Source organism: Bos mutus, chromosome 8 (assembly GCF_027580195.1).
Source record: "Bos mutus isolate GX-2022 chromosome 8, NWIPB_WYAK_1.1, whole genome shotgun sequence".
NCBI classification, from domain to species: Eukaryota; Metazoa; Chordata; class Mammalia; order Artiodactyla; family Bovidae; genus Bos; species Bos mutus.
Window position 1 is genome coordinate 53,426,258 of NC_091624.1, and position 10,303 is coordinate 53,436,560.

Below are 10,303 nucleotides of genomic sequence, written 5' to 3' on the forward strand. Positions count from 1 at the left end.
CTCCAACACCACAGTTCCAAATAATCAATTCTTCAGCACTCAGCCTTCTTTATGGTTCAACTCTCAGATCCATACATAACTACTGGAAAAACCATTGCTTTGACTAGACAGACCTTTGTTGGCAAAGTGATGTCTCTGCTTTTTCATATGCTGTCTAGGTTTGTCATAGCTTTTCTTCCAAGGAGCAAGCATCTTTTAATTTCATGGCTTCAATCACCATTTGCAGTGATTTTGGAGTCCAAGAAAATAAAGTCTGTCACTGTTTCCATTGTTTCCCCATCTATTTGCCATGACGTGATGGGACCAGATGCCATGATCTTCGTTTTTTGAATGTTGAGTTTTAAGTCAGCTTTTTCATTCTCCTCTTTTACTTTCATCAAGAGGCTCTGTAGTTCTTCGCTTTCTGCCGTAAGGGTGGTGTCATCTGGATATCTGAGGTTATTGATATTTCTCCCGGCAATCTTGATTGCAGCTTGTGTTTCATCCAGCCTGGCATATTCGCATGATGTACTCTGCATATAAGTTAACCAAGCAGGAGACAATATACATCCATGATGTACTCCTTTCCCAATTTGGAACCAGTCTGTTTTTCCATGTCCAGTTCTAACTGTTGCTTCTGACCTGCATACAGGTTTCTTAGGAGGCAAGTAAGGTGGTCTGGTGTTCCCATCTCTTTAATAGTTTTCCACAGTTTGTTGTGATCCACACAGTCAAACATTTTAGCATAGTCAATGAAGCAGATGTTTTTCTGGAAAGACTAAATGCAAATCAGGCCTCTAAATAATTTAAAATCAATTTGGTTTTTTGTAGTTATCCTCCAATTTTGCTGTCTTAACATTTAGAGTCATTGTTTAAAGTGTTAGTCACTCTGTCGTTTCTGACTCTGTGACCCCATGGACTGTAGTCTGGCTCCTCTGGCCACGGAATTCTCCAGGCAAGAATACTGGGAGTGTGTTGCCGTTTCTAGGGGTTCTTCCTGACCCAGGGGTCAAATCCATGTCTCCTGCATTTCAGGTGGATTCTTTACCATTTTAGCCACCAGAGAGGCTCATTGTTTAAAATGTGGTATCAAATCATTCTTTGTGAATTTTGTTAGTCCGTTTTGTATTGAAGTTTTTTCTTTTCCATTATGGTTTATGAAAAGATTGAATACAGTTCCCTGTGCTATATAATAGGACCTTGTTTAATTATTCTGTATATTTTGCATCTCCTAGTCCCAAGCTCCCAGTCCAACTCTCCCCCACCCCTGCCCCTTGAAAACAACAAGTCTGTTCTCTATGTCTGTGAGTCTATTTCTGTTTTATAAGTTCGTTTGTGTCATGCTTTAGATTCCACAGTTAAGTGATCTACAGTATTTGTCTTTCTCTTTCTGACTTACGTTCACTTAGTATGATAATCCTAGGTCCATCTACGTAGTTGCAAATGGATTATTTCATTCTTTTTTATGGCTAAGTGATATTCCATTGTATGTATGTAACACATCTTCTTTGTTCATTTATCTGTTGATGGACATTTAGGTTGTTTCCATGTCTTGGCTGTTGTAAACAGTGCTGCTATGAACATGGGGGAACATGTATCTTTTAGGACCATAGTTTTGTCTGGATATTTGCACAGGAGTGGGATTACTGAATCATATGGCAACTCTAGTTTTTTGAGGAACCTCCATACTGTTTTCCATAGTGGCTGCACCAACTTACATTCCCACCAACAGTATAGGAAGGTTCCTTTTGCTCTATATCCTGTCTAGTATTTGTTATTTGTAGACTTTTCAAAGATGGCCATTCTGACCAATGTGAGGTAATACCTCATTGTAGTTTTGGATTGCATTTCTCTAATAATATGCAATGTTGAGCATCTTTTCATGTGCCTATTAGCCTTCTGTATGTGTATTAAACTTTTTATATGGGACCAGCCAGCTATGGTTAGGTGGACATTGGCACCAATCACCACCTGTCAATGCTAAGAAGAATCTGGTTTGCCTAGCTAGGTATCTTTGGACTCTCTCACTGCTCAGTTGCTGTCCTATCCCACAAAGACACCTGCTTTATCATAAAGCATGATTCTTTCTGACAGAAGAGAAATGAATTTTTAGTCAAGAACACAAAATCTCCAAAGAAGCTCTCATTCTTCATTTGTGAGAGTGATTACTGGAATGTACTGGGTACTAAAATAAAAAGATGCCTTGGTTCTTTAAAATCAGTGATAAGCAAATTGGTTACAGCCCATGGCATGTTTCTGCTATGTGATATGGTAGGAAAACCATTGAAATAGAAATTGCCCCAGTAAATAATCCATGATGAGCTTGTCTCTCTAACTCTTATCAGATACTTCTGATCTTGGCTGAATTCTGGTTCAGATATAAAATAAATGAGCAGAAGTGGATTGGGCAAGATGAAGATGTTCTGTAAGATGATTTAGAGCTAAACAAGAGGGAACCTGAGTCACAGAGACTCAGTTCTGGCCCTTGTCCTGCTGTGACCCTCCTTGTGGGGCAGAGAGTCAAAGGAACTGAGGATATATACCCACTCAGAGCTCATTCTCCTTCCTGATGAAGCAGGTTTCATATGAGAACTGATTGCTGAATTTTTAGGAATTTGTGAGCCATTTATTACATTTGTAGTTTGCATCTGGCCATGGTGGAATATTTACACTATGGAATAGGACAAGTGCTACAATCCCAGGGCTCCCTACTCAAGAACTGGTTGTTAAAACATTTAAAAGCATACCACTAATTATGATGTTAATCTTAACCTAAATTTGGTTGTTTACTTTTTAAAGTGAAAGTTGCTCAGTTGTGTCTGACTCTTTGCGGCCCCATGGACTATAGTCCATGGATTTCTCCAGGCTAGAATACTGGAGTAGGTATCCTTTCCCTTCTCCAGGGGATCTTCCCAACCCAGGGATCGAACCCAGGTCTTTGGATCAAAAAGTGGTGGCAATGACAGCAAATTAATGCCTTGTTGTTTTAATAATTTCCATTTAGATATAGTCCCATGATACTGGTCTAGAATTCAAAATGTAGTAATGTGTCAGTTCACTGAGGCATGATTATCTATGGAGATACTTCATAAAAAAAAACAGCAACAACAAAACTTATTTTGAAATAATTGTCTATTCATAGAAAGTTACAAAAACAGTACGTAGAGTCCTATGGTACCCTTCGACTACATTCTCTTAAATGGTGACATCTTATGTAACTGCATTACAATATAAAAATGAGGTAAATTACATTAATACCATGCTAGTAACTAGATTCCAGATCTTATTCCTTTCCCCAGTCTTTACATGCCCTCATCTACCTGTGTCTGTGTATGCATGCATGTATGCGTGAGTGTGTCTATATAGTTGATCCATGGGTTACTTTTAAAATGAAATCTCTAAACAGCCCCAGCGCAGCAGAGGATTGCTTAATTAGCCGATGCCTTTAGGACCTTCTACTCTGCTGACCCTATAATTTCAAGTTAAAAAAAGAAGCCTATATCTTTGTCTAAATTACCTTGGTTTTCTGGTGGATAGTCCCCAAAGTACCAGGTAACTGTGTCATATGCTAGTGTTTGACTTCTTTAGGGTGACCTGAAATATTCCTATGTGGCAGAAACATGCTTATTCCTCCTAAAGAAATGTAGGCATCTCTGTAGGTGGTTGAATATGAAAACAAGTTAAACAGTCAATAAGTGGTATTCAAAATAACCCTGAATTGTTATTTTTATTACATAAGCACTTAACAGTCTATTACTTTAATTATTAATATGAGGCAAATGTTGAACAATACATTTGAAAACCTATTCTGTTAATATTTTAAACTAATAATAAAATTATGTTAATTTATCACAATCTGAATCTGACAGAAAAGTTCAACATTGTAAATAGGTTTCTATCTAAGTAATTTAAGGCTCTCTTTTTGGATCTAGTTAGTGTATTACAAAATTATGCTTACTGAGACATAACATTGCATGGAATGTGTTATATTTGATCACAAAACATTCTGTTCCCAGTTATCTGCTGGCACATGGACTACAGCATATCTCGATTCCAGTATATTTACACGGGCACTTAATTTGCTTTCTTTCTGTCTTTTTTGGACATGAGGATGATGATTACTTGAGGACAGACCAAAGGGAGGACCGTTTAAATTAAGCTACCTAGTTTTATATTGACTTCTTCTGACTGAGTGAGAAAGTAGTTAAGAAGTCAGGGGGAGAACACAGGTTAGTTTTAGGTTAGCACTTTGAATTAATCATAACATGCTCTCTGTTCTGTCATGGAAGAGGAAGCTTAATGAGCTAGGGAAAATCAATGGGAAATTGTACTAGTTTTACCAATTTTTCTTAATTGGATATTTCCAGTTTATATCCATTATTTAGTTATTGTTGTTCAGTCCCTCACTTGAGTCCGACTCTTTGTGACTTCATGGACTGTAGCACGCCAGGCTTCCCTGTCCTTCACCATCTCCTGGAGCTTTCTCAAACTCATGCCCATTGAGTTCGTGATGCCGTCCAACCATCTCATCCTCTGTCGCCCTCTTCTCCTCCTGTCTTCAATCTTTCCCAAAGCATCAAGGTCTTTTCCAATGAGTTGGCTCTTCACATCAGGTGGCCAAAGTATTGGAGCTTCAGCATCAGTCCTTCCAATGAATATTCAGGGTTGATTTCCTTTAAAATTGACTGGTTTGATCTTCTTGCTCTCCAAGGGGCTCTCAAGAGTCTTCTCCAACACCACAATTCAAAACCATCAATTCTTTGGCACTCAACATTTTTTATGGTCCAAATCTCACATCCCATACATGACTACTGGAAAAACCATAGCTTTGACTTGCAGCTTGTGCTTCATCCAGCCTGGCATATTTACATGATGGACTTTGCATGTAGGTTAAATAAGCAGCATGAAAATATACAGCCTTGATGTACTCCTTTCCCAATTTGAAACTATTCCATAGTTCCATGTCTAGTTCTAACTGTTGCTTCTGACCTGCATACAGATTTCTCAGAAGGCAGGTAAGGTGGTTTAGTATTCCCATATCTTAAAATAATTTTCCATTGTTTGTTGTGATCCACACAGTCAAAGGCTTTAGCATAGTCAGTGAAGCAGAAATAGATGTTTTTCTGGAATTCTCTTGCTTTTTCTATGATCCAACAGATGTTGGCAATCTCTGGTTCCTCTGTTTTTTTTTTTTTTTTTTAATCCAACTTGAACATCTGGAAGTTCATGGTTCACATACAGTTGAAGCCTAGTTTGGATAATTTTGAGCAATACTTTGATAGCATGTGAAACGTGTGCAGTTGTGCAGTAGTCTGAACATTCTTTGGCATTGCCTTTCTTTGGGATTGGAATGAAAACTGACCTTTTCCAGTCCTGTGGCCACTGCTGAGTTTTCCAAATTTGCTGGCATATTGAGTGCAGTGCCCCCACAGAATCATCTTTTAGGATTTGAAATAGCTGAACTGGAATTCCATCACCTCCACTGGCTTTGTTCATAGTGGTGTTTCCTAAGGCCCATTGACTTCACACTGCAGAATTCTGGCTCTAGGTCAGGGATCACACCATCATGGTTATCTGAGTCATTAAGATCTTTTTGGTATAGTTCTTCTGTGTATTCTTGCCACCTTTTCTTACTATCTTCTGCTTCTGTTAGGTCCATACAATTTCTGTCCTTTATCGAGCCCATCTTTGCATGAAATGTTCCCTTTGTCTCTCTAATTTTCTTGAAGAGATCTCTAGTCTTTTCCATTCTATTGTTTTCCTCTATTTCTTTGCACTGATCACTGAGGAAGGCTTTCTTATCTCTCCTTGCTATTCTTTGGAACTCTGCATTCAGATGGGTATATCTTTTCTTTTCTCCTTTGTCTTTCACTTCTTTTCTCAGCTTTTTGTAAGACCTCCGCAGACAACCGTTTTGCCTTTCTTTTTCTTTTTTAATTATAACATCACACAAAATTAGGTTGCGCCCAAAGCTTACATCCAAATAAAAAGCAAAAAACTCATATATTTAGTATAAATTGTTTTGATGATATCCTGTGTGGGTTATTCATGCCAATACATTCCTCCACTAAGACATAATAATTTTCACTTATTGAAATTATAAACATTCTTTATGTTTAAAGAGTAAATAAAAACATCTACTTATTCATTGATTTTAGTCTTCCACTGTGCTTAGTCGCTCAGTTGTGTCTAACTCTTTGCAACCCCATGGACTGTACTCTCCAGGCTCCTCTGTGCATGGGATTCTTTAGGCAAGAATACTGGAGTGGGTTGCCATTCCCTTCTCCAGGGGATTTTCCCAACCCAGGGACTGAACACAGGTCTCCTACATTGTAGGCAGAATCTCTACTGTCTGAGCCACCAAGGGAAGCCCAATTTATTTTAATTTATTTCTTTTAATTGGAGAATAATGTCTTTACAATATTGTGGTGGTTTTTTTTCATACATTGACATGAATCACTCATGGGTGCACATGTGTTTTCCCATTCTTGAACTCTCCTCCCACCTCCCTTTCCATCCCATCTCTCTGGGTGGTCTCAGAGAACTGGCCTTGAGTACCCTGCTTCATGCTTTGAACTTGCACTGGTCATCTATTTTACCTATGGTAATATACACGTCTCAGTGTTACTCTCTCAAATCATCCCACCCTTGCCTTCTCTCAGAGTCCAAAAGTCTGTTCTTTACATTTGTGTCTCTTTTGCTGCCTTGCATATAGGATTGTATTTACTGTCTTTCTAAATTCCATATATATGTGTTAATATACTGTATTGGTGTTTCTCTTTCTGATTCACTTCACTCTGTATAATAGGCTCCAGTTTCATCCACCTCATTAGAACTGACTCAATTGTGTTCTTTTTTATAGCTGGATAATATCCCATTGTGTATATATACCACAACTTCCTTTTCTATTCATCTGCCAGTGGATGTTGTTTCACGTCCTAGCTATTGTAAACAGTGCTTCAGTGAACATTGGTGTACATGTGTCTCTTTCACTTCTGGTTTTCCTGGTGTATATGCCCGGCAATGGGACTGCTGGGTCATATGGAATTTCTAGTTCCAGTTTTTTAAGGAATCTCCATACTGTTCTCCATAGTGGCTGTACCAGTTTGCATTCCTACCAGCAGTGTAAGAGGGTTTCCTTTTCCCCACACCTTCTCCAGCGTTTATTGCTTGTAGACTTTTTGATGGTAGCCATTCTGACTTGCATGAAATGATACCTCATTGTGGTTTTAATTTGCATTTATCTAATAATGAGTGATGAGCATCTTTCCATGTGTTTGTTAGCCATCTGGTTGTCTTCTTTGGATAAATTTCTGTTTAGTTCTTTGGCCCAATTTTTGATTGGGTTGTTTGTTTTTCTGGAATTGAGTTGCATGAGGTGCTTGTATATTTTGAGATTAATTCTTTGTCAATTGTTTAATTTGCTATCATTTCTTCCCATTCTGAAGGCTGCCACTTGTTAAAGAGATTGTCTTTTCTCCATTATATATTTTTGCCTCCTTTGTCAAAAATAAGGTATCCAACTGTCTTGATGACTGTAGCTTTGTAGTATAGTCTGAAGTTAGGAAGGTTGATTCCTCCAGTTCCATTCTTTTTTCTCAAGATTGCATTGGCTATTTGAGATTTTTTTGTGTTTACATACAAACTGTGAAATTATTTGTTCTAGTTCTGTGAAAAATACCATTGGTACCTTGATAGGAATTGCATTGAATATATAGATTGCTTTGGGGAGTAAACTCATTTTCACTATACTGATTCTTCCAATCCGTGAACATGGTATATTTCTCCATCTATATGTGTCATCATTGATTTCTTTCATCAGTGTTTTATAGTTTTCTATAATAGGTCTTTTGTTTCTTTAGGTAAATTTATTCCTAAGTATTTTATTGTTTTCATTGTAATGGTGAATGGGATTGTTCATTAATTTCTCTGTTTTTTTTCATGTTAGTGTATAGTAATGCAAGGGATTTCTGTGCATTAATTTTACATCCTTCAAATTTACTATATTAATTGATTAGTTTTAGTAATTTTCTGGTGGTATCCTTAGGGTTTGTATGTAGAGGATAATGTCATCTGCAAACAGTGAGAGTTTTATTCTTTTCCAATCTGGATTCCTTTTATTTCTTTTTCTTCTCTGATTGCTGTGGCTAGGACCTCCAAAACTATGGTGAATAGTAGTGGTGAGAGTGGGCACCCTTGTCATATTCCTGATTTTAGAGGAAATGATTTCAGTTTTTCACCATTGAAGATAATGTTTTCTGTGGGTTTGTCATATATTGCTTTTATCATGTTGAGGTATGTTCCTGTCTGCTTTCTGGAGAGTTTTTTTTTTTTTTTATCATAAGTGGGTATTGAATATTGTCAAAGGCTTTCTCTGCACCTATTGAGATAATCATGTGGTTTTTAAAAAATTAATTTATTTTTATTGAAGGATAATTGCTTTACAGAATTTTGCTGTTTTCTGTCAAACCTCAACATGAAGCAGCCATAGGTATACATATATCCCCCCACCCATGTCCCTCCCCATCCCATCCCTCTAGGTTGACACAGAGCCCCTGTATGAGTTTCCTGAGCCATATAGCAAATTCCTGTTGGCTATCTATTTTACATATGGTAATGTAAGTTTCCATGTTACCCTTTCCATACATCTCAGCCTCTCCTCCCCTCTCCCCATGTCCATAAGTATATTCTCTAAGTCTGTTTCTCCTTTGTTGCCCTATAAATAAATTCTTCAGTACCATTTTTCTAGATTCCATATATTTGTGTTAGAATACAGTATTTGTCTTTCTCTTTCTGACTCACTTCACTCTGTATAATAGGTTCTAGGTTTGTCCACCTCATCAGAACTGACTCAAATGCATTCCTTTTTATGGCTGAGTAATATTCCATTGTGTATGTGTATCACAAATTCTTTATCCATTCATCTGTCTATGGACATCTAGGTTGCTTCCATGTTCTAGCTATTGTAAATAGTGCTGCAATGAACAATGGGATACATACGTCTTTTTCAATTTTGGTTTCCTCAGGATATATGCCTAGGGGTGGGATTGCTGGGTCATATGGTGGTTTTATTCCTAGTTTTTAAAGGAATCTCCATACCGTCTTCCATAGTGGCTGTATCAATGTACATTCTCACCAACAGTGCAAGAGCGTTTCCTTTTCTCCACACCCTCTCCAGCATTTATTGTTTGTAGACTTTTTAATGAGGGCCATTCTGACCATCATGAGGTGATATCTCATTGTAGTTTTGATTTGCCTTTCTCCATTGATGAGCGATGTTGAGAATCTTCTCATGTGTTTGTTAGGCATCTTTGTTATGTCTTTGGAGAAATGTCTGTTTAGGTCTTTTTCCCACTTTTTGACTGGGGTGTTTGTTTTTCTGGTATTGAGTTGTATGATCTGCTTGTATATTATGGAAATTAATCCTTTGTCAATTGTTTCGTTTGCTATTATTTTCTCCCATTCTGAGGGTTTTCTTTTCACCTTGCGTATAGTTTCCTTTGCTGTGCAAAAGCTTTTAAGTTTAATCAGGTCCCACTTGCTTACTTTTGCTTTTATTTCTGTTACTTTAGGATGTGGGTCATAGAGGATTTTGCTTTGATTTATGTCACCAAGTGTTCTGCCTATATTTTCCTTTAAGAGTTTTATAGTTTCTGGTCTTACGTTTAGGTCTTTAATCCATTTTGAGTTTATCTTTGTGTTTGGTGTTAGGAGGTATTCTAATTTCATTCTTTTACATGTAGCTGTCCAGTTTCCCCAGCACTATTTATTAAAGAGGCTGTCTTTTCCATGTTGTTTATTCTTGCCTCCTCTGTCAAAAACAAGGTACCCATAGGTGCATGGGTTTACTTCTGGGCTTTCTATCTTGTTCCATTGGACTATATTTCTGTTTTTGTGCCAGTACCATACTGTCTTGATGACTGTGGCTTTGTAGTATAACCTGAAGTCAGGAAGGTTGATTCCTCCAGCTCCATTCTTCTTTCTCAAGACTGCTTTGGCTATTTGAGGTCTTTTGTGTTTCCATATGAATTGTGGCATTATTTGTTCTAGTTCTGTGAAAAATGCCATTGGTAATTTGATAGGTAATTTGAATCTGTAGATTGTGTTTGGAAGTATAGTTATTTTCACAGTATTGATTCTTCCTACCCAGGAACATGGAATATCTCTCCATCTGTTTGTGTTATCTTGGATTTCTTTCATTCAGTTCAGTTCGGTCACTCAGTCGTGTCCGACTCTTTGCGACCCCATGAATCACAGCACGCCAGGCCTCCCTGTCCATCACTAAATCCCAGAGTTCACTCAAACTCATTTCCATCGAGTCAGT